This window comes from Bubalus kerabau, chromosome 13 (assembly GCF_029407905.1).
Source record: "Bubalus kerabau isolate K-KA32 ecotype Philippines breed swamp buffalo chromosome 13, PCC_UOA_SB_1v2, whole genome shotgun sequence".
Lineage (NCBI taxonomy): Eukaryota > Metazoa > Chordata > Mammalia > Artiodactyla > Bovidae > Bubalus > Bubalus kerabau.
The window spans coordinates 33,985,110-34,008,823 of NC_073636.1; the positions used below are offsets into that span (position 1 = coordinate 33,985,110).

The 23,714-nt window shown below is 46.9% G+C and overlaps 2 long non-coding RNA genes across 5 annotated transcripts in view; both read left to right on the top strand.

Annotated features, from left to right (window-relative positions):
• Positions 1–218: 218 nt before the first annotated feature.
• On the top strand, positions 219–16,352 carry LOC129625512 (uncharacterized). Of its 3 annotated transcripts, XR_008701490.1 has the most exons (7): positions 219–900; positions 2,196–2,312; positions 3,958–4,078; positions 4,590–4,771; positions 5,826–5,924; positions 15,405–15,497; positions 15,639–16,352. It is a non-coding gene; the product is annotated as an uncharacterized LOC129625512 (long non-coding RNA). The 3 variants fall into 3 exon arrangements; XR_008701489.1 differs by lacking the exons at positions 15,405–15,497; positions 15,639–16,352 and adding an exon at positions 3,418–3,449 and having other exon boundaries at positions 220–900; positions 5,826–10,102; XR_008701488.1 differs by lacking the exons at positions 15,405–15,497; positions 15,639–16,352 and having other exon boundaries at positions 227–900; positions 5,826–10,102.
• Positions 16,353–21,403: 5,051 nt separating this feature from the next.
• The window catches only part of LOC129625513 (uncharacterized), a 34,997-nt gene continuing 32,686 nt past the window's right edge, over positions 21,404–23,714 (top strand). Inside the window, exons 1-2 of one of the 2 annotated variants that reach the window (XR_008701492.1) lie at positions 21,404–21,930; positions 22,636–22,871. This is a non-coding gene — a long non-coding RNA (uncharacterized LOC129625513). Of the gene's footprint in view, positions 21,931–22,578; positions 22,872–23,714 lie in introns of those variants that run through there. The other variant, XR_008701491.1, reaches the window with a different exon arrangement.

A 23,714-nucleotide genomic window follows, 5' to 3' on the forward strand; every position in this document is an offset into this window, starting at 1 on the left:
AGGGGGCGTTTATGAGTTTCATGTAGGGGATGCTGGGGGTAGAACAGAGGGAAGGGAGGAATTCTGCCCTGGGGCACTTTTCCCCCTCCCTCTAGGAAACAACCCCCCACCGCAACACCAGGACTGCAGACAAACCCCTTTAAGACAGCCTGCTGAGTTTTGTTTAGAAAGCTGCTCCTCATTCCCTCCAGGAAGCTCAGGTGCCTCGGCCTCACCAGGGTTTTAAATAAGAACGATTTGTTGTCCTACTCTTGTGAGTTCTTTCTTTTTCTTTTTTTTTAAAGAAGAATGAGCTCAAGAAAGAGAAGTCTGCACATGAAAACATCTCTAGGCTGAGCTGGAAGGGTGAGAGAGGAGATGTACCTACGATTCATCCTTGTAAACATCATAATCCTTGTAACACGGATTTCAACAGACGGCTATAAATAACATCTGATGTTTGCACTCAAGAGTTTCAGGCTCTCAGGTGATGGCCTGGACAAGTGGCCGCCAGCCCTGCCCTACTGGCTTGCAGCCCAGTCACCTAAGCCTTCCTGTTTTCAGAGGTAGTTTCTGCATCTCACTCGCCAGACCCTCACTCTCCAGACCCTCCCTTGCTGGGCCCCGGGCCTCCCACCCCAGGTGATCTGGGGGACCTGCCCCTTGGTGGGAGGACACGTGATGGAGGGGCCACTGGGTTGCCGGTTTCCTTCCTCAGCAACTCACAGGCCAGTGGCCTCGCACATGTGCTCTCTGGGTTTGTTTTGATAGCTTGTTTGAAAAACAGTTCCCATCCACCAACTGCTCAGATAATAATCTTCCAAGTGGCAAGCAACTGGGATTGTTTTGGTTGCTGTTTACCCTCAGCAGCGTGGCTCAGCTGGAAGATACGGGACTGGGGGAGTCCCCTTTCTGGCTCTGGTAAGTGTCGCCCACATCGGCCATAAGGAAGTCTCCTTGCCAGCTTTCCTCCCCTGGGAGCCCCGTGTTCCAGGGGAGAAGAGGAGGGACAGGAACCTGATGGAAGCTTCGGGAATGTGGGTGCTGTAATCGGTGACCCTCACCCCAAGGCAGACCATCTCACCACCAGCATCAGAGGCTTTTGTATCCACTCGTGTAGCATGGGAGAAGGCCCTGCTCAAGGGTTGATCTGATTCTTTGAACTTTCCCTCCAACGCCCAAAACCTTCCAGCCTAAAAATTAAGCATCCCACATGTCCACAGAGCCCCAGCACCCCTGCCCTCTTCCCTAAGTGTGCAGGAGGCACCCACTGCTCCCCAGGCACCCAGACCAGGCCTGCTAATCCCTGTGACCTGTCCCTTGGCCTCCAAAGTCAGGGGTTTGCCAGGTCTGGCTGATTCTCCTGGGAGAATTTTTTTTTTAAATCTCTCACCTCTATTTTGCCTTCCCATCCTCACTGTCTCCATCCACAGGTGCCCCATCAGCGGTCCCTTCCACCGTGGCAGGAACTTTCCATCCCAGTTCCAGCGTCTTTCTCCTCTTCCTTCACACCCTCCCACCCCTGCTGGGCTTGGCTTCCTAAAGCCACCCTCTGGTGTCACTTATCTGCTCAAAGCCCCTTGGCCCCTGCCCACTGTTCACAGTGTGGAGTGATAGTACCTTGTCTGGTGTCCCAGGCCTTCTGCACTCTGGTTGCAACCTCACCCTGGCATCTGATCTCCCTCTGCTGCTCTATCCAGCTCCCTCCCTATTTCCCTGATCATGTCTAAGCTTTCCAGCAGGGCAGATGCCAGGGGACAGACTCGACAGACTCCATCAATGCACTACCTGGAGCTGTCAGCCTGTACGACCAGGGGGCCTCGGGCCTTTGTGCCTGTTGCTTCCTTGTTCCAGAGGGCCATCCTCTCCCCGCCACCTGTGAAAACCAAACCCTTCTTCATATGTCACTTCTTCCAGGAAGTCCTGGATCACCACTGCTTGAAAGGGTAGCTCATGTAAATGGATCCCTGAAAAAATAAATTGTACCTTCCATTTATGATTTTTTTGTATTTATGTTAATTTTGTTTAGAACATAAACCTCCACATGGATAAAGACTGAATTACTTTTCTGTATATCATTTGCTGTGCCTCGTACTGGGGCTGGCACACAGTAGGTGCTTAGCATGTTTTTGTTGACTAACAAAAGAATGAATGATTTCTGTTGGGCTTGGCTCTGCCGCATTTCACTGTGAGCCTCTGGTTCCATTTTAATTCAGGTCCACAACCTCTTCTCATCCTTATTTTCTACTGGAAGCAGAGAAGGAGTGAGTCAAACCCTAAGGATGTTCCTTCCACTATGCAGACTCACATGATGGTGAATCAGGGGTTCTCAGGTATGTGAGCCCATAGAATACTATTAATACCCGGTCCATTGTTCAGGGTCCCAGGATATGTCTCTGGGTGAATGAGCATTGAGCCCCAGCCCCGACCTCAACCAAATCAACTCTGCTTGTATCTGTCTCACACCTTGAGGTCTGGTAGACACTGTATTCAATCAGAGGCCAAAACATGTTTTAACGGAAAACCAGAAATTGCAAAAAAAACACACATACATATATATAGTTCAACTGGACTTCCCAGGTGGCATTAGAGGCAAAGAACTGGACTACCAGTTCAGGAGACATAAGAGACGTGGGTTTGGTCCCTGGTTGGGAAGATCTCCTGGAGAAGGATATGGCAACCTACTCCAGGATCCTTGCCTGGAGAATCCCATGGACAGAGGAGCCTGGTGGGCTATAGTCTGTGTGGTTGCAAAGAGTCAGACACAACTGAAGCGACTTAGCATGTAGCATGTATAATTCAACTGGGTAGACATTCAAAATTCTTAGGAGAAATGCCTGTCTAAGCGTATTTGTAAGGATCCTAAAACACAGTGTCCAGTCCAGAGCCGTCACCCGCTTGGTCGTGGGACAGCCCCCCCCACAAAGAGGTGTCGGGTCCAAGTGGCCACTTTGTCCAGGGACAAGCAGGAGGATGGGAATCAGTGCCAGGGTTTAGCCCGGTTCTGCCCGGAACCAATTGTGTAACTTACACCAGGTCCTTTTCTTCCCTCAATGCTGTAGCTCATTTACTAGCGCAAGAGCGGGGAGTGCCCCCCACTGTGGGAAGGCAGGGTTCACAGTGGTTAGGGACACCCAGGTGTCCCCTGACGGGGGCAGGGACTTTGGGGAGAGGGCATCAGGGCGGGAGTGCTGAGTGCTGGGCGCCCCGGTCTCCGCCGAGCCTGTTGATCTGGGCGGCCCGCTCCAGCTCCGTCACTCGGAGCCTGACTCAGCCGGCAGCCATTGGGCCCAGGTTGCCGGGGGAAATGCTGTTGGCACATTTATTCTGGGTTTGGATATTTAAAGAGCTGGGTGTGTTGCACGACATTTCGGAAGTGCTTGGGGAAAGAGGGGGTTGCAGCCCAGGCTTTTTTTTTTTTTCTTTAAACCGTTATAGATATCCTGTCCTGATCGCTCAGTCCACAAAGAGTGAGTTTCTTCCCCTAAGAATCTGACGTGGGGCCTGCCCATTGTGTCTGCCTGGCTCTGCAGCCTGGCAGGAAGCAGGTGGCCCAAGGTGGGACCTGAGCCCAGCCTCAACCCTGGCCTGCCCAGGTCCCCATCCAAGTGCACCCTGCTCCCTGGACTAGGAGCCTGGGAGCCCCCCTCTCCCTGGACCAGGCACCGGCGGGGGGGCAGACAGAGCCACAGAGCTGTGGGCTGGGTCCCCAAGGGCACCTGAGGCAGGTGCTCCTCCACCTGGGGTGTCAGCATGGAGACCTCTGGCCTTAGGGGCCTCAGCGTGGGTGCAGCACAGGGCCCCCGGGGGGTTCTGGGGGCACCAGCTTCCTCTTCCTCGGTGGCTGCACTCACTGGCTCAGGAAACGCCGGCTGAAAGCTGGGACTTTGTTTTCAAACCCCTGCGTCAGTTTTACTATTTGAGTGGCCGCTTCGGGCTGCTTTTAGGAATGTGGTTCTTTTATCACTTCTCACTCAGGATGTTGTTGCCAAGAGACTTCCTCACAGACACTGTGTGCTGCCTTTGTTTTCCTTTCCAAATGCATATGGAGGAATCTTCCAGAACTGAGGCCCCATCAGTGAATTGCACCTGCAGTGTGGTGAGTGGGCGTGGGGTAGTTTTTCTCTCACGACATTTATTGTTTTCATTTCTGCTCACAGAGGTCATTTTGTCCACACACTCATGATAGCACATTTGAGAAACAGGAAATAAATACAGGTAATCTTGGAGGAAAATTAATATCACCCATGGTTCCGCCTGAGCCAGAGATCTACACTTAGCAATCTGGTATTGTCTTTTTTGTTTGTTTGTTTGTTTCAATTGGGCTCATCCTGCAGACAGTGTATAGGAATCAGCTTTTCACACCCAGCACCATAGCATCATCGATGTCCCCATCCTTGAAGTCTCATGGACACAGTTTTCAAGTGTCATTAGCTCTCCTTTGGCTCTGTCCCCAGCAAAGTGACATTCAGGACGTTAGCCCGAGTTAAGGAAGCTGATGTCAGATGGGACAGGGAGACTGCACAGCAGAATCCGAGTCTACGTGTAGAGTCCAGACGGGTGGGACTGTGAGTGACTTTTATTTAGTCATCATCTCCTCTCTCTTCTAGGTCCTGCACATTTTTCTGTAACAAGCCCGGGAATAGAAGCAGGTGATGTGATCTAAGGTGCAGCCTCAGGTTGCAGGCGGGCTGTGGTCAGTCCTGCCTTCAAACCAGGTGAATTGCTTGGCCGCTCTGGGCCTCATGTCCTCATCTCTAAAGTGTGGACCGTGATGCTGCCTATCTCACAGGTACGCTTTGCAGATCAGGTGCATGAGAAAGCCCAGGGAACACCTATGAATGGGACTCATTGTGGCTTTACAGGATAAGCATACAGATTCTAAGAGTTACAGTCCAGTGGGCTGATTTACATCCCCCAAACACTCATTGACATCCTAACCCCCAGAACCTCAGGAGAGTTGAAAGTATTTGGAGACTCTTTATAAGGGTGATTACATGAAAATGAGGTCCCTGGTATGGACCCTAATCCCATATGATTGGTGTCCTTAAAAGAAGAGTTGATTAGGACACAGACACACACAGAAGAGAGACCACGTGAGGATACAGGGAGAAGATGGCGTTTCCCAGCCAGAGAGAGGCCTGGGAGGAGACCTTCCCTGCCGACGCACTGATCCTGGGCTTCCAGCCTCCACATTGTTTAAGCCTCCAGCCTGTGGTCCTCTGTTAGGACCACCTGCATGAACTCAGTAGCAATGTGCTACTGAGTGATCACATGTGCTAATGTGAACACATGTGCTCAGTAGCAATGTCCATGTCATTGCTGTTCGTGGTCCCTCTCTCCACCCTGAGTTCCTTATGATCTAAGAGCCGTGGTGAGAGTTCTCTTTCAGGCAGACGCAGCCTGTCCCCCCTCCCGGCCCCTGGAGCCCTCCTCCTCCTGGGCACCCAGGGTCCTGGGTGTGTCCCTGGGGGCCCTATCCTCTGTCACTCCCTGCCCTCCGGGACTGTTTCTCCCTAGATGATGGCTCCCGACTCCCCTGGAGGGAACGTGAGTCTCTATCCTTCAAGAGCCTCATTCAGCCGTTTTCTTGTTCGAGATACTCCCTCCTGAAGGTGCCTCTGCCCTTCAGTGAGGTGGTTTTAAAACTCTCCAGATACCAGCAGGAGAATGTGTTCATGTAGGCTCCAGTGGGATCACCAACACCATGGTCTCTTGTGGTGGGGTAATTTTTTTTTTAATGTTTAACTTTATTATGAACTTTTAAAAACGTTGGTGTGTTAATAACACTTAACTTGAGATCCATCCACTTAACAAAATTTTGGTTTTGTTTTTCTGGCTTGTAGGATTTTACTTCCCTGACTAGGGGGTGTACTCAGGCCCCAGCAATGAAAGCGCTGAGTCCTAATTTCTGGACCACCAGGGAACTGCAAACAGACTTTTAAGTATATAATCTATTATTTTTTAAAAAATTTATTTAAATTTACTATTATTTTTATTGATATATAGAGGCTTTACAATCTTGTGTTAGTTTCTTCTGTATAATCAAGTGCTTCAGCTTTCCATTATGGCTTGTTACAGGATATTGGTTATAGTTCCCTGTGCTATACAGTAGATCCTTGTTGTTTATCTATTTGATATATAGCAGTTTGTATCTGTTAATCCCCAACTCCTAATTTGTCCCTCCCCGACTCCCTTGATAACCACAAATCTGTTCTCTACATCTGTGATTCTGTGTTTCATAAACAAGTTTGTTGGTGTCGCTATATCTCACGTATCCTGTAAGTGACATCAGATGATCATAATCCATGATTGTTGACTTTTGGTTCAGTGCTTACAGCAAACCCTAGGGTTTGTTCATCTCACTTGACTGAAACTTCCTGCTTGTCCCTCAGTAACTTCCCTTTCCCCTCTGTTTCCAGTCTCTGTAACCAGCGTTCTACTCTTTGATACCATAGGAATTTGACTTTTTCATTTCACATACCTCATATAAGTGGAACCAAGGTTTTTTCTGATTGACTTATTCACTGAGCATAATGTCCTCAAGCTTCACTTGTGTTGTCCCATTTTGCAGAATTTCTCTCTCTGAAGTCTGAATGGTGTTCCTTTGCATGTCCCTGTCGCATCTTCTTCATCTGTTCATCTGTTGCCGGACATTTAGGTCATTCCACGCCCTGACTGTCGTGAGTGATACTGTAATGAACACTGGAGTGCTAAGACCTCTTTGAGATTCTGATTTCAATTCTTTTGGACAAAAACCCATAGGTGGGCTTGCAGAGTAGGATTCTGAACATGGAGAGGAGCCCACTGAGGGGTGTGTGTGCAGCGCTCCCTCTGGTTCTAAATGCGCCGCCGGCCCTGTACTGGGAGCACAGGAAAGTGGGTATCAGGTGGGGATATTTTTGTGTTTGCAAACTGGAGGCTGGCTCTGTCTCCTGGGCCAGGGAGTTAGCCAGTGCACCTCGTCTGCTAAGTCATCCCCTCTTTTCTCAGGAGACAGTCTTATAAATTCGGCTAATAACTCCCATTTCATTTCCCCAAACTCCATTAGAGGGAAATTATAATGAAGCTCAAGTACTCGCCAGGTTATTCATGGGAAAGACCTTTGGCTCTTAAAAAATACATTTTAGATGGCTGGATTAATCTAGTGGTACATTATAATACGGCCCTGCCGAAGTTTGCAGGAGACTCCTGGCACCAGGCATTGTACCTTCCACAATGCTGCCAAGGAGCATGAATTATCTTTACAGGAAGAGGCAGGAATTAATATGTCAGATGCAAAAGACCCAGGGGCAGCGCCCTATGAAAGCCTAGGACCCTTGTTCCTTGTCAAGGTTCTGCAAGGTTGGAGTCATAATCACATGATTTGAGAGCAAGCTCCCTTAGCCAAACCTCCCTGAGAAGGGCACTTGACTAGGGGCTTAATTTATGACAAGCACGTTGGAAAAAACATGCTGATTTCATTCCTTTTATTACCTCCCTGGCACAGCAAGTTAATTAAAAAAAAAGTATGATGACTGCTTTGTACTCACATAAGAGGTTGATTTGTAATGTAAATATATTCATGTGTATGGTACATACATTAATATAGAAGTAATAATAACAGCGGGTTAGTATCTATCACCAAATGAGCTTTGGACCCTGGGGAAGGCATTATGCACAGATTATTTATAACTCTACCAAGCCGACATTATTCAGTTCATTTTGTTGATGGGGAAACTGAGGCTCAGAGTGGTTAAGGAGCTTGCCCAAGGACATATGGCTGATGTGTGATGGGATTCAACCTAAGTTATAAGATAGTGTTTATGGCAGGGTGAACTAAAGCTCCTCTCTGTATGCTCTGCCTCAGCCCTACCATTTGCCTCCATTTAATCCCCATCAAGGTCAAGGAGAAAATTGAGCATGAGTGTGAAGGAAGATTGATGGGCCCTGTTCATTGTTGTATATGTGAAGAAGCTGAGGACTCTAACCAGGAGAAGGTTGTATGCTTCAAGAAAGGTGATGTTATTAAGACACAAGTAGGTTAAGAGTGAAAGGATTGAAAAAAGATATGCTAGCTCCTAATCGAAAGAAAGCTAGAGAAAGAATATTCGTATCAGACAAAGCAGATTATAGAACAAATAATATATCAGGCATTAAAAAGTGTCCTTTCATAATGATTAAGGTATCCATTCATCAGGGTGACATAGCAATTCTAAATGTTTATGCACTGAATAACAAAGCTTCAAAATAGATAAAACAGAAACTAATAGACTTGCAAGAGGAAACAGACAAACCTACAATTACAGTCAGATTCAACACCATGCTGTCACTCATCAGTAGAACAAGTGGACAGAAGATCAGCAAAGATGTAGACAACTTGGATGACACCCTCCACCAACTCAGCCTGATTGACGTTTACAGATCACATCACCCAACAACAGCGGAACACACTTTCCTTGCTAGTGCATGCGAAGATGTACCAAGATGGGTCACACTCCAGTCTGAGACTAAAAAAAGTCAAGATTCAAGTCCTGTAAAATGTGTTCTCTGACCATGGTGGAATTAAATCACAAATCAGTGACAGAAACTTGGAAAATCTCCAAATAATTATACATGGAATGACACATTTATAACTAACCAGCGAGTCAAAGAAGAAATTATATAATTATCTCAGTAGCCATAGAAAAAACATTTAACAAAGCCCAACATTTATTTCTGATTAAAAAACAAAACTCCGGTAGTAGAAGGGAACTTTCTCAGCGGAATAAGAGGCAGCTATGAAACAAATGTATCAGTTCAGTTCAGTTCAGTTCAGTCGCTCAGTCATGTCCGACTCTTTGCGACCCCATGAATCACAGCACACCAGGCCTCCCTGTCCATCACCAACTCCCGGAGTTCACTCAGACTCACGTCCATCGAGTCAGTGATGCCATCCAGCCATCTCATCCTCTGTCGTCCCCTTCTCCTCCTGCCCCCAATCCCTCCCAGCATCAGAGTCTTTTCCCATGAGTCAACTCTTCGCATGAGGTGGCCAAAGTACTGGAGTTTGAGCTTTAGCATCATTCCTTCCAAAGAAATCCCAGGGCTTATCTCCTTCAGAATGGACTGGTTGAATCTCCTTGCAGTCCAAGGGACTCTCAAGAGTCTTCTCCAACGCCACAGTTCAAAAGCATCAATTCTTTGGCACTCAGCTTTCTTCACAGTCCAACTTTCACATCCATACATGACCACTGGAAAAACCATAGCCTTGACTAGACAGACCTTTGTTGGCAAAGTAATGTCTCTGCTTTTGAATAAGCTATCTAGGTTGGTCATAACTTTCCTTCCAAGGAGTAAGCGTCTTTTAATTTCATGGCTGCAGTCACCATCTGCAGTGATTTTGGAGCCCCCCAAAAATAAAGTCTGACACTGTTTCCACTGTTTCCCCATCTATTTCCCATGAAGTGATGGGACCGGATGCCATGATCTTCGTTTTCTGAATGTTATAATTAATGGTGAAAGGTGAAATCCTTTCCTTTTCCAAAGATCAGAAAGAAGACAAAGATGCCTGCTCTCACAACTTCTATTCGATGTTTGTACTAGAGAAATAAAGGACATTCAGACTGGAAAGTTAAAGTCGCTCAATCATGTTCGACCCTTTGCGACCCCATGGGCTAGACAGTCCATGGAATTCTCCAGGCCAGAATACTGGAGTGGGTAGCCGTTCCCTTCTCCAGGGGATCTTCCCAACCCAGGGATCGAACCCAGGTCTCCTGCATTGCAGGTTGATTCTTTACCAACTGAGCGATAAGGGAAGCCCAAGAATACTGGAGTGGGCAGCTTATTCCTTCTCCAGCAGATCTTCCCAACCCAGGAATTGAACCAGGGTCTCCTGCATTGCAGGTGGATTCTTTACCAACTGAGCGATAAGAGAAGCCCTCAGACTGGAAAGGGGGCAGCAAAAGGTATCATTCTTTGCAGACAGTATGACCGTCTATGGTCAATATGATCAACTAATAAGTAAATATTGCACGCCTGTAGGATACAATATTAATAATACAGAAATAAAATTTATTTATATATACCAGCAATAAGCTATCCAGAATTGTAATTTAAAAATATCATATATTGCATGCTAAGTCACCTCGGTCATGTCCAACTCTGCAACCCTATGGACTGTAGCCTGCCAGGCTCCTCCATCCATGCAATTCTCCAGGCAAGAATATTGGAGTGGGTGGCCAGGCCTTCCTCCAGGGAATCTTCTGACCCAGGAATTGAACCCAAGTCTCTTACGTCTCCTGCATTGGCAGGCAGGTTCTTTACCATTAGTGCCACCTGGGAAGCCCAAGTACAAAAGTAATTGCAGTTTTGCATTGTTGAACTTTGTTGTTTGATAATGTATTACATTCTTAAATAAATGTGGTTATGTTATACATGATTTTAATGCACATTTCTCACTTTATCTTTGTTAATGACATTACTTGCTGTGTATTTTATATTTATTTTAGACTATGGAAATGATAGACAAAAAGCAAAGTAGAGCAATTTTCTTATTCAAGTTCAAAATAAGTCATAAAGCAGTGGAGGCAACTTGCAACATCAAAAACACATTTGGCCCAGGAACTGCTGATGAATGTATAGTACAGTGGTTGTTCAAGAAGTTTTTTAAGGAGATGAGAGCCTTGAAAATGAGGAGTTGAGAGGCTGGCCATCGGAAGTTGACAGCAACCAACTGAGCGCATCATTGAAGCTGATCCTCTTTCAACTACATGAGAAGTTGCCAAAGAAATCAACATCGACCTTTCTACAGTCATTGGACATTTGAAGTAAATTGGAAAGGTGAAAAATCTTGATAAGTGGACACCTCATTAGCTGACCAAAAATTTAAAATCATCATTTTGAAGTGTTGTCTTCTCTTATTCTACGCAACAACCATGAATCATTTCTCTGTTGAATTGTGACATGCAATGAAAATTGGATTTTATATGGCAACTGGAGACAATCAGCTCAATGACTGAACTGAATCGAAGCTCCAAATCACTTCCCAAAGCCAAACTTGCACCAAAAAAAGGTAATGGCCGCTGTTTGGTGGCCTGCTGCCTGTCTGATCCACTACAGCTTTCTGAATCCTGGTGAAACCATTACATCTGAGGAGTATGCTCAGCAAATCAATGAAATGCACTGAAAACTGGAACACCCACAGCCAGCGTTGGTCAACAGAAAGGGCCCAGATCTTCTCCACGACAACACCCAGCTGCATGTCACACAACCAATGCTGCAAAAGTTGAATGAATTGGGCTACGAAGTTTTGCTTCATCTGCCATATTCACCTAACCTGTTGGCAACCGACTACCACATCTTCAAGCATCTCGACAACTTTTTGCAGGGAAAATGCTTGCACAACCATCAGAAGGCAGAAAATGCTTTCAAGAGTTTGTCGAATTTTGAGCCTCAGCCTATTAAGCTACAGTAATAAACTTATTTCTTGTTGGCAAAATATGTTGATTGTAATGGTTCCTATTTTGATTAATAAAGATGTGTTTGAGCCTAGTTACAGTGATTTAAAAATTCACAGTCCGAAATTGCAATTGCATTTGCACCAACCTAATACAATAGCATCAAACATATGAAATTAGGAATAAATTTGACAAAAGATAATATGTAAGATCTGTACACTGCAAGCTGCAAAACATTGTTGAAAGAAATTAAACAAGACCTAAAAAACTGAGAAATATATTTACCCTGTTATGGTATCAGTAGACTCAATATAAATTTTAAAATGTCTGTAGATTTAAGGCAATATCTACCAAAATTCCAGTAGTTTTTATGTAGAAACCGTCCACTGATTCTAAAATTCAAATGGAAATGCAAAGGACCTAGAATAACCAAACAACTTTGAAAAAGAAAAACATTACCTGAAATGGAGACTTTAAGCCCTTTCTTGCATCTCTTTTTAAGAGCAAAACCTTGTTCATGACTTCGCAGAAGTCTTCTCATCGATCCAAGAATGATCATTGAGGTTGTAGGGAGAGTGGGTCCCCAAGGAAAATCTGGGGGCTATTCTAGAGAAGGGGGAATGGATATGTATTGGACAGGCAGAAACAACAGATTTTTAAATATTTATTTGTTTTTAATTGATTGATGATTGCTTTACAATATTGGTTTGATTTCTGTCACACATCAACATGAATTACCCATAGGGGTACATATGTCCCCTCCCTCTTGAATCTGCCTCCCACCTCCCATCCTTTTGCACCCCTCTAGGTTATTACAGAACCCCAGTTTGAGTTCCCTGAGTCATATAGCAAATTCCCATTGGCTGTCTATTTTACATATGGTAGTGTATATGCTTCCATGTTACTCTCTCCACTCATCTCACCCTCTCCTTCCTCTCCGCAGCCTGTGTCCAGAAGTCTGTTTTCTATGTCTGCATCTGTATTGCTGTCCTGAAGATTCAGGTTCATCAGTACCATCTTTCTAGATTCTATATATATGAGTTAATACATGATATTTGTTTTTCTCTTTCTGACTTATTTCACTCTGTATAAATAGGCTCTGGGTTCATCCACCTCATTAGAACTGACTCAAATGCATGCCTTTTTATGGCTGAGTAGGCTGCAGTCCATGGGATCGCTAATAGTCAGACACGACTGAATGACTTCTCTTTCATTTTTCACTTTCATGCACTGGAGAAGGAAATGACAACCCACTCCAGTGTTCTTGCCTGGAGAATCCCAGGAACGGGGGAGCCTGGTGGGCTGCCGTCTATGGGGTCGAATAGAGCTGGACACGACTGAAGTGACTTAGCAGCAGCAGCAGTATTCCATTGTATATATGTACCACAGCTTCTTTATCCATTCATCTGTTGATGGACGTCTGTGTTGCTTCCATGTCCTAGCTGTTATGAATAGTGCTGCAATGAACATTGGGCTACATGTGTCTTTTTCAGCTTTGGTTTCCTTAGGGTATATGCCTAAAAGTGGTTTTATTCCTAGTTTTTAAAGGAATCTTTATGTTGTCTTCCATAATGGTGGTACCAGTTTACATTCCCGCCAGCAGTGCACCCCTTCTCCAGCACTTGTTGTTTGTGGACTCTCTGATGATGGTCATTCTGACTGGTATGAGGTAATTCCTTATTGTAGTTTTGATTTGCATATGGTTTTTCCAGTGGTTATGAAGAAAGCTAAGAGCCGAAGAATTGATGCTTTTGAACTGTGGTGTTGGAGAAGACTCTTGAGAGTCCCTTGGACTGCAAGGAGATCCAACCAGTCCATCCTAAAGGAGATCAGCCCTGGGATTTCTTTGGAAGGAATGATGCTAAAGCTGAAACTCCAGTACTTTGGCCACCTCACTCGAAGTGTTGACTCATGGGAAAAGACTCTGATGCTGGGAGGAATTGGGGGCAGGAGGAAGAGGGGACGACAGAGGATGAGATGGCTGGATGGCATCACTGACTCGATGGACGTGAGTTTGAGTGAACTCTGGGAGATGGTGATGGACAGGGAGGCATGGCATGCTGTGATTTATGGGGTCGCAAAGAGTCAGACATGACTGAGCGACTGAACTGAACTGAACTGAATAATGAATGATGGTGAACATCTTTTCATGTATTTATTGGGGAGCCTGGTAGGCTGCGGTCTGTGGGGTCACACAGAGTTGGACACAACTGATGTGACTTAGCAGCAGCAGCAACAACAGATACTTTGTTGCAGCGAGCCCACTGGAATAAATAGAATTCAGTCTGAGCCACTGTTTTTTTCTCTGGCAATTCCCAGTAAAACATACGGCTTCAGGGGTTGTGTCTGTGCTGGTCAGGCTCCAAACCTCAGGGCCACAGAGCCTGGGAGTCAGCGGAGGGGGTACCCAGGAGAGAAGCCTTGATAAAGAACTTGACACGTTTCTCCTCATGAGGCACACACAGTCCAAGTGAGCAAACCTTCTGCCTCTGTCCCTCCTCCAGGGACGTTACCTGTGGAATTGTCCCTACCACCCAGTGAGGAATTTCTCACATGAACTACAGCCCGGGCCCTGTCCTGGCAAAGGTGGGCAGGGCCGTGTGGCTGATGGAAGCTGGAGGGACTTACCTCTCCCTCCTGGTGGAGGGCGATGGGAAAGGTGGGGATCACAGAAAGGCCAGGAACTCAGGGCTGCCAGAGAAAGTCTGAGGGGGAGAGAGAGTAAGACCCGGTCCTCAGATGACACTGTGCAGTAGAACAGCCAAGGGCTGTGGCCTGAGCACACACGGAAGAGAAAGGGACGGACTCTCAGCTTCTCTCAGGAGTAGCTGCTCTGAGGCCACAGACCCAAACCTGACCCAGGGCCCCTTTTCCTTACCCTAGCTTACCCGCTGGGTCCACGGAGCTGGGGAGAATGTGCCCCCACTATCGGAAGCCTCCAGGTGGCCGTCTCCTTGCCGCAGGGTCCAGGGAAGCAGACAGGAGGCTCACAGAGAAGACAGCACTTCCCCGCCTGCCCACTCCAAGCTCAGTTCTTGGCCCCAAACCATCTTCCCAGGCGACACAGAAATTCGTGCGTCCTTGGGCATTTGAGAGACTTCCCCAGAACACTGGGAGGAGGATAAAATTGCAGAGCTTACTTAGCTCCTCTAAGTCTTGGATGCCCACAGCCTTCCGAGGCAGTTACTGTCACTGTGCCCACTGAACAGTTGCGGAGAAGGGCGTGGGCATGTTAGTGACTGAGCCATGACTCCACAGTGCGTGGGGGCAGAGGCTGACCTCTGAGTCCAGGCGGATTGGCTGCAGAGCCCACCGTGATCCCATAGAACGTATAGTTCCAGGGTTGGAATGTTCTAGAATCTTCTGTCATAAACAGCATCATGTGTGAGATGGCAAGTCTGACTCGGCCCATCTGCCCTGTCTCTTTTCCCGGGCCAGGGGAGAAGCAGGCCCGCCTGTCCTTCGCATCCTCCTCTCTGTTCAATGCCATCTTCTTGGAAACAGCAAAGCACATGCCTGGTGCTGTAAGAACAAGATCATCCACAGGCACCATGTCGTATGTCGTTGTTCAGTCACTCAGTAGTGTCCGACTCTTTGCGACCCCTTGGACTGCAGCACGCCAGGCTTCCCTGTCCTTCACCATCTCCCAGAGTTTGCTCAGACTCATGTCCATTAAGTCAGTGATGCCATCCAACCATCTCATCCTTTGCTGTCCCCTTCTCCTCCTGCCTTCAATCTCTCCCAGCATCAGGGTCTTTTCCAGTGAGTCGACTCTTCGCAATAGGTGGCCAAAGTATTGGAGCTTATACCATATAGTACACACCCCCCCAAAACAAGACATTTCTCCACAGAAAACAACCACGCCATGCTGTGAACACACACTCACTTCATGTTACTAAGAGAAATGCTAACTTCCATGTCTTTTCCAAATTACATTCAGTTTCCTCAGCTGGTTCTTAATTTTACTGTCTCCAGTCTAAAGTGGTCATTTTTTTTTTTTTTCCCCAGGAAAAGGAGCATTTTTGTCCTAAGAGAACTTCATATTTCCTTGGAAGACCAAAACTGCAAGAACTTTGAAAATGATAGTTTTCTAACTGCCAGGTGGGCCAGGGTGTTGGGGGTGTGGGGGAAGTGTAAGAGCGGGAGCCTGGAGCTTCACTACAGTTCCCACCCCAGAGGATATCAGACCTGATGTCACAATCCAGACAGCTCTTTGCAGCCATCATCCCTTCTCTTCCGAAGTAACTGTAGGTTCCCTGGAAGCTGTGAAGATGGTGGAGAGAGGCCTTGGGTACCACTATCCTGTTCCATCCAAAGGTAACATCTTACACAACAATGGAACCATGTGGAAATCAGGACTTCGACATGGATACAGTTGTGTTGCACATAAGTGCCATCTTATCACATGTGTGCATTTGTGTAACCTTCCCTGCAGCCAATACCCAGAACCTTCCACTCACCACAAAGGTCTCCCTGTTCCCTCTCATCATTCCTATCCTTGATAAGCTCTTTCATTGTATCATTTAGAAAATGTGATTTAAGTAGAATCATCCTGGCAGCTCCGCTGGTAAAGAATCCGCCTGCAATGCAGGAGAGTGAAAGTGAAAGTCGCTCAGTCATGTCCAACTCTTTGCAACCCCATGGACTACATACAGTCCATGGAATTCTCCAGGCCAGAATACTGGAGTGGGTAGCCTTTCCCTTCTCCAGGGGATCTTTCCAACCCAGAGATCGAACCTAGGTCTTCCACCTTGCAGGTGAATTCTTTACTGTCTCAGCCGCCAGAGAAGCCCAAGAATGCTGGAGTGGGTAGCCTCTCCCTTCTCCAGTGGGTCTTCCCGGCCCAGGAATTGAACTGGGGGCTTCCCTGATAGCTCAGTTGGTAAAGAATCTGCCTGCAGTGCAGGAGTCACTGGTTCGATTCCTGGGTCAGGAAGATCCCCTGGAGAAAGGATAGGTTACCCACTCCAGTATTCTTGGGCTTTCCTTGTGGCTCAGCTGGTAAAGAATCCACCTGCAATGTGGAAGACCTGGGTTCGATCCCTGGGTTGGGAAGATCCCCAGGAGAAGGGAAAGGCTACCCACTCTAGAATTCTGACCTGGAGAATTCCATGGACTGTCTAGTCCATGGGGTCCCAAAGAGTCAGATATGACTGAGCAACTTTCACTTAACTTACTTAATTGCTACCGACTATTTACTTTCATGTAATTTCTGGTATGTGAAGGGCCTAAGTCTGCCCTTTTATTTTTTGTTTTCTGTTCTTTGCTTTTATTTTCCCATCTTAGTATTGGTTACTTGAACATCTGTTTTAGAGTCATGTTTCAATTTTTCTATAGTGTTTCTGAGTATATCTCTTTGTATAGCTGTTTCAGCTGTTGCTCTGGATATTATATTATGCATACATGATTTATAGCAGTTGACTGCTGTTGACATTTTACCAGTTTGAGTAAAGTGCCCAAACTTTACCTCCCACTAAGTCCCTTCACTCAACCTTGTTTAAAATATAATTGTTTTAAGTATTTCTTCTCTATACATTTAGAACCTCATTGAATAATGTTATAATTTTTGCTTCAGCCAAACAAAATTTATAAAACTCAAGAAAAGAAATATATTGTATTTATCTTATTTATATGGTCTTTCTTCCTTCTATGTGGTCTAAGAGTATATATGTAAATATAGAATTCATTTATTTTATAAATATTTAGATGTTAACTTGGAAAATGTATGTTAAATATTTTAATATATTTATTATTAAATGTAAATTTATAAATAAAATTACATGTTAATTCCAGGGTTTCTATTTGTACTTTATAGGAAGAATAAAGAGAGGTGTATCTACTCCATCTTGGTCTGGAGACCTAATCTTTTAAGAAAAGAAAGTCTGAGGGGCTTCCCTGGTGTCCGGTGGTTAAGACTCCCTACTCCCAACATAGGGGGCCTGGGTTCAATCCCTGATCAAGGAACAGAGATCCTGCATGCTGCAGAGTGTGGCCAAAATAAATAAACAAAATAAAAAGACACCAATTAAGAAACCCTGAGAAGGGAGAAACAGAAAGTCTTAGCACTCCTCTGCCCCACTACAGCTTTGAGACAGCATGGATGGCAGCCTGGGAAACCATTTCTGCAGCATTCCACTTGGTCCTCAGGCATCTTTTGGAGGAGACTTTGGGCATCCTGGAAATACAGAGCAGGACTGAAAAAATGCAGAAGGAAGTGAGATGGGGGGGTACTTGAGTTACCTTGTCTCTCCCCTGAGATATGGTCAACCACAAATCTCCCAGTGACAAACCAGGAAGTTACGGGCATCTAAAAACACTGGGTTTTGATTCAGAATCCAACAGGCTTTCCTTTGTCCACCAAAAGCCCTTGCTGAGGCTTGTCAAGAGACGTTGCCACACTCTGCTTCCTCAAAGCACCCCCCCCACCTCTGTGTCCCTCATCCCCCCAGGGAGCCATCCATACCAAAGTATTACTACCAGGTGGAGGATTATGCTGACCACTGCCAAGGACCCTGCAGCAGGAGCTCAGTGGACAGACCACCAGGGTCGGAGCAGGAACTGTGCAAAGCAGTGACCACCCGACCTTCAACTCCAAACACACGCTTGACCCATTCAGTAGGTTACAAATCCTCTCAGCTGGATAACTTCCTAGATTTTTGTTTTAAGAAACTTTGGGTCATTTGCAAAAATAAGCCCACTTTGCAAAATTGAAAATTTGCTGTTGTGTACAATAAAAAAACTTGCCGACCATGAAGATGTTTCTAGGAATATTGCTGAAATGCACACTGGCCTCCGAGGGAACTTGTTTATTTGGAATATCACTTCTGAAGGGATTGTTTGTCAAACAAAACCAAACAAAAATAAGTCAACTTCCTTTAGACATAATCACTCCCATCTACCTTCAGTGGCTCATGGGGACTCCTGGGGGCTTCTGTATTCTTACGACTTCCTGGAGAAAGGCCAGACTCTGGTCTCAAATAGATCCACAGAAATGTGCTGTGTGCCTGGCATGGAGGTGCTGACGAAAGCAAAGGATTTGGTTTTATCCCTGGAAGTGTTTCAAGACTCAGTGAGCAATTTCTCCTGCAAATAAGTTCCCATCTCTTGTGGCTCAGATGGTAAAGAATCTGCCCGCAATGTGGGAGACCTGGGGTCGATCCCTGGGTCAGGAAGATCTGCTGGAGAAGAGAATCGCAACCCACTCCAGTATTCTTGTCTGGAGAACTCCATGGACAGAGGAGCCTGGTGAACTACAGTCCATGGGATCGCAGAGTTGGACACGACCAACTACAGGCCAAGCTTCACAAGAAGCCCCACATTTCTACCAACTTTCCCCACCCCCAAACCTTCCTTCACTTACTCATTCAGTAAGTATATACTGAGCATTTATTTTGTACCAGGTACTCTACTAGGTGATGGAGAGTACATTGAAGAAAACACCCGAAATCTTGCCTTTATGGGAACTTACTTTCTCATGGGAGAAACAGATGATAAGCCTAATACAAATAAAGTATATGGTATGTTATCAATAGAAGGTATTAAGTGCTCTGTAGACAGTGAAGCAGGGGTGCAGTTTACATTGAGGGAAGGCCTCGTTGAGAAGGCGACGTGCAAACAAGGACTTGAAGGAGGTGAGGAGTGAGGCTTGTGGGTCCAGGGCAGGACACACCGGGCGGTAGCAACAGCCCTGAGCTGAGAGGGCTCCTGGTCTTGTCAGGAACAGCGAGGAGGCAACGGGAAAGACTGTTTTGCACTGAGTGAACTTCTAGTCAGGTCAAATACAGACCAGTCTTTTTTTTTTTTTGTAGCTTATTGCTACTTAGAATTTATTTGGCTTTGTTTCTTTTTAAAAAAAAATTAATTGAAGTCTAGTTGCTTTACAATGTTGTGTTAGTTTCTGCTGTACAGTGAAGTGAATCAGCTCTATGTATACATACGTCCCCTCTGTTTTGAATTTCCTTCCTGTTGAGGTCACCGAGAGCATTGAGTGGAGTTTCCTGTGCTCTCCAGGTCTCATTAGTTCTCTGTTGTATACATAGTGTCAGTAGCGTATACATGTCAGTCCCAACCTGCTGTATCCTCCCACCCTCTGTCTCCCCTTTCTCCTTGCTATCCGTACCTTTGTTCTCTACATCTATGTCTCTATTTTATAAATAAGATCATCCATACCAATTTTTTCAGATTCCACATACATGCATTAATATATGCTTGTTTTTCTGACTGACTTCCCTCTGTATGACAGTCTCTAGGTCCATCCATGTTTCTACAGATGATCCAATTTCATTCCTTTTTATGGCTGAATAATATTCCAAAATAGAGTCAAGTCTTGCAAGCAGGGTCTTCCAGGGAACCACCAGACAGGTATGAGAACAGGGTTTTGACCCCCTTTTGCCAGTTCCCTTCAGTTGCTCAATTGTTTATGACTCTCTGTGACCCCATGAACCACAGCATGCCAGGCTTCCCTGTCCATCACCAACTCCTGGAGCTTGCTCAAACTCATGTCCATCGAGTCAATGATGCCATCCAACCATCTCATCCTCTGTCATCCCCCTCTACTCCCGCTCTCAATCTTTCCCAGCATCAGGGTCTTTTCCAGTGACTCAGTTCTTCCCATCAGGTTGCTAAAGTATTGGAGCTTCAGCTTCAGCATCAGTCCTTCCAATGAATATTCAGGACTGATTTCCTTTAGGATGGACTAGTTGGATCTCCTTGCAGTCCAAGGGACTCAAGACTTTTTTTGGGGACTGAAGGTTGTTGGTTTTCAAGCATACTGGGGAGAGGGGGATGAGAGTAAGTGAAGTTCCAACACCATAAAGCTCACCATTCTTGCTGAGATCCTGCCTTTCCCCACTAGCAAACACTCCCTGACTGCTGCAAGCCTTTTGTTAATTTTCTGAATTCTGCAAAAGATGACTGTGATGATTTTTGCACAGCGGTCCTCAGAGAGGATGTTCAGGAGCTTTCACCATCCTTCCTGCTGATACTACTCTTGAAGGGACACTTGGGGGCTGGAAATTGACATAAACAAACTGGACTGAGTGGATGTGTGATTATGAGAGGGGAGCAAGATTTGGCTGGATTGGGGGCCCCAGGCAGCAGGGTGATGGGAATCAAGGCAGGATGGGGAGCTGGGAGCCCTGTGAAAACTGGCATCTGAAGTTTTCAAGGAGAAAAGTGAACATGGATCTTTTAGGAAGGTTAAGCTGGCAGGGGGCCAGGAGATGAGCTGGAACAGAGGGAAGAAGACCAATGACTAGTCTGTGCACATGGGAGAAGCACCAGTAAATAGGCTGGATGGGAGAGCAGTCCTCAGGAGGCTTCCATTGGTGATGGGTCACTGGGGAGGCTGGGTAAGTCCTGTTGCTGTCTGGAGACACAAGTTTTCTTCTTGCCAGCCCAAAAGTTATGTCGGTCCCAATGGGGTCCTCTTGGCCTCACCCTTATACTGTTTGCCCCCTGTGAAGGACCCTGATGTCTTGAATACCTTGAGTATCTTGAAGTTCACAACCAGGGATGCCCCCTCCTGGGTGGGGAAGCAGAGCTGGGTTCACAGAGCTGGGCTTTGCCATAAACACACAGGACGTTCTTGAATCCTATGGGGCCCCTCGTTTAAGGAATGGATACATTAGTCATCCATCTGGTGGGGGGGCACTGTGCAGAGAAAAAGAGGGGCTTGGCACCTTGCTTCTGGGGGATCACTGATGACCAAACCCTCTCTGGTAGGTCCCATCACCTGAAGGTAAGGGTTGGGGGAGGGCAACATACAGCTGGTGCCCAGAGTGCCCTGAGCTGCCACGTCTCCAGATGGTAGGCCCAAATCCTTCTTCAGGACATTTGGATCTTTTCAGACAACCTGAGAAATAGCTCAGGTTCCAGTCCAGCTCAGGCCAACAGTAACCTTAGAAGTGGAAAGTGGAAGAAATGATTTGGTCAGACACTGCTCTCAGGAGGGCTTGGAGAAGACCTCAAGCTGGACCCCCACCCCCACCCCATCTGCACCAGAGCCTCCCGCAGCCAGGCCCCTGGAGCTGCCTGGAAAGCCAAAGCTTTGGTTTCCAGGAAGTCCAGCTGGGGCCTGTCACAAAGTTCTGCTTGGTCACTGCTCCACTCCAGGGAGGCATGTGGATGCCAGCTTTGTGTGTCTAGTGGAAGCAACGGAAGGCTTGTGTAGGGTCACCCAGCCAGAACAGACCGTTTCATCCGGTCTCTCCTGGAGGATTAGGCCAGGCAGGCCCAAGCCCTGGGTCTTGCAGCACATTCTGTGTCTGGTGACCACACAGAGGTTTTAGCCAGGAGGCCGCTGAGGCTGGATTCGAGGACCTTGGGCAGAACTGTGAGTCTGCAGGTATAGAAGCACACAACACGCGCAGGCACTCCCAATACTGCCAGCTGCCTCGGTTCACTGCCTACAGGGAACCACGCCCATCCACAACAGGTGCTACGAATTACGTCGGATTTCAGATAGCCCGCCTCCTGCCCTCCCGGCCCACACACTGACACCCACTTACCAAGCAAACTAAAGGTCTTATTCAAGGTAAGTCACCAAACTTACTTGTAGTAGTTATGAATGTCTAAACCACAGAACACGTGTTAAACAGTGCTGCCATTTTTATTGGCTCTTGTTCTGTCGCTTCGTCGTGTCCAACTCTTCTGCAACCCCATGGACTGTGTAGCCCGTCAGGCTCTCCTGTCCATGGGATTTCCCAGGAAAGAATAATAGAGTGGGTTGCCATCTCCTCCAGGGCATTTTTCCGACGCAGGATTCAAACCCACATCTCCTGCATTGGCGGGCAGATTCCTTACCGCTGAGCCACCTGGGAAGCCCTTACTAGCTTTTGGGTGCCCCCAGCCCCAGCTTCGCCACAAGAGCAGGATTTTTTAGGAACACCTTTGTTGGATCATAGAACCAACTGTACTGTCATATCCGCTTTAAAGATGAGAAAAGTTGAGATTTAGAAGTTGCTGGTCCCGCTTGGTAAGCGTAGGACCCTGACTCAAATTCCTGGCTGAGAAGCTAGACACTGGCCCTGTGCGCGCCCCTTGCACCCAGGTGCGGAGCCTCAGCTCTGCATCCTCGTGATGGGAAAGGTCACGTGGATGAAGCCCTCTTGTGAAGGTTTCCTCATTGGTCTTTGCTCCCGGCCCCGCCCCTCTGGTGCAGTGGTCCCGCCCACCTGGCTATGCGTGCCCTGCGCGAGCTAGAAGGTTTGGCTACCTCTCCCTACTGTCCTGGTCCTAGGTGTGCTGGGCAGGGCCTGGGCCCTGACTAGACCTCAGAGATGTTTCTGGAGCCATACTGACCTGAAGACGAGGCTTGGCTGCAGAGAGCTGGCATAAGGAACTGGAGCCAGGTTCCTGGGCAGCCTGGGGCAAAGCAGCAGGGCCAGTGGCTGCCCTACGAAACTCCATGTACAGTCAGAACCTGCTCCACTAAGAACGGAAGCCAGGAGACAGTGCCCTGCGCCTCAGGACGTGGTAAGCTCCCCTTAAGCTCCCCCAAGGTCAAAGTCAGTCCCCCCGACCCCTCCTACCAGCCCACTCATCCTGTATCTGTTGCTCTTCACCCATCTTTAAGGGGTCGGTCAGAACCCCGCCTAGGTATTTCCCTTGTGGTCCAGTGGCAGATTCATTTTGATATTTGGCAAAACTAATACAGTTATGTAAAGTTTAAAAAAAAAGAAAATTAAAAAAAAAAGACTTTGCCTTCCAATGCAGGGGTAAGGGTTTGATACCTGGTGGGAAGGTAAGATCCCACCTGCCTCCTGGCCAGAAAATCAAGAAGTAAAATAGAAGCAATATTGTAACAAATTCAGTTCAACTTTAAAAATGGTCCACATCAGAAAAGAACCTCACTTGCATTTCATAGCTGACCCCACACTTCCTGGGTGTCCAGGGAAACCCCCGTGCCCCGCCACCTGCACTACCGTGGCTCTGTCTCTTCAGTGCCCTGTGATTCTTCGGTGCCCTGTGCTTTCTGTGCTCTTTCGGTCATGAGTCATGTCATTTGGTGATGCCTCAGCTTCTCATATACAGGCAGAGTCCAACTTAGCAATTTGTGTTCTCAGGTGAATTGTAAGTGGACCATCGGAGAGAACATGTGTTCTGAACAAGCTGTGAGGATGCAGGGCGGGCCCCCAGATGAACTTAAAAAGGCCTAACAAACCACAATGTGGCTGATTTGGGCCATAGCAGGGTTCTGAGTACTGGGGTGGTGGGGGAGGCATGCAGGAGCAGGTGGGCAGAAGAGAGTTGCTGCTGCTTGAGCTTGAAAGCAGCTGTGGGGAAAAACCAAACAAACCCAAAACACTGAAACAGTTG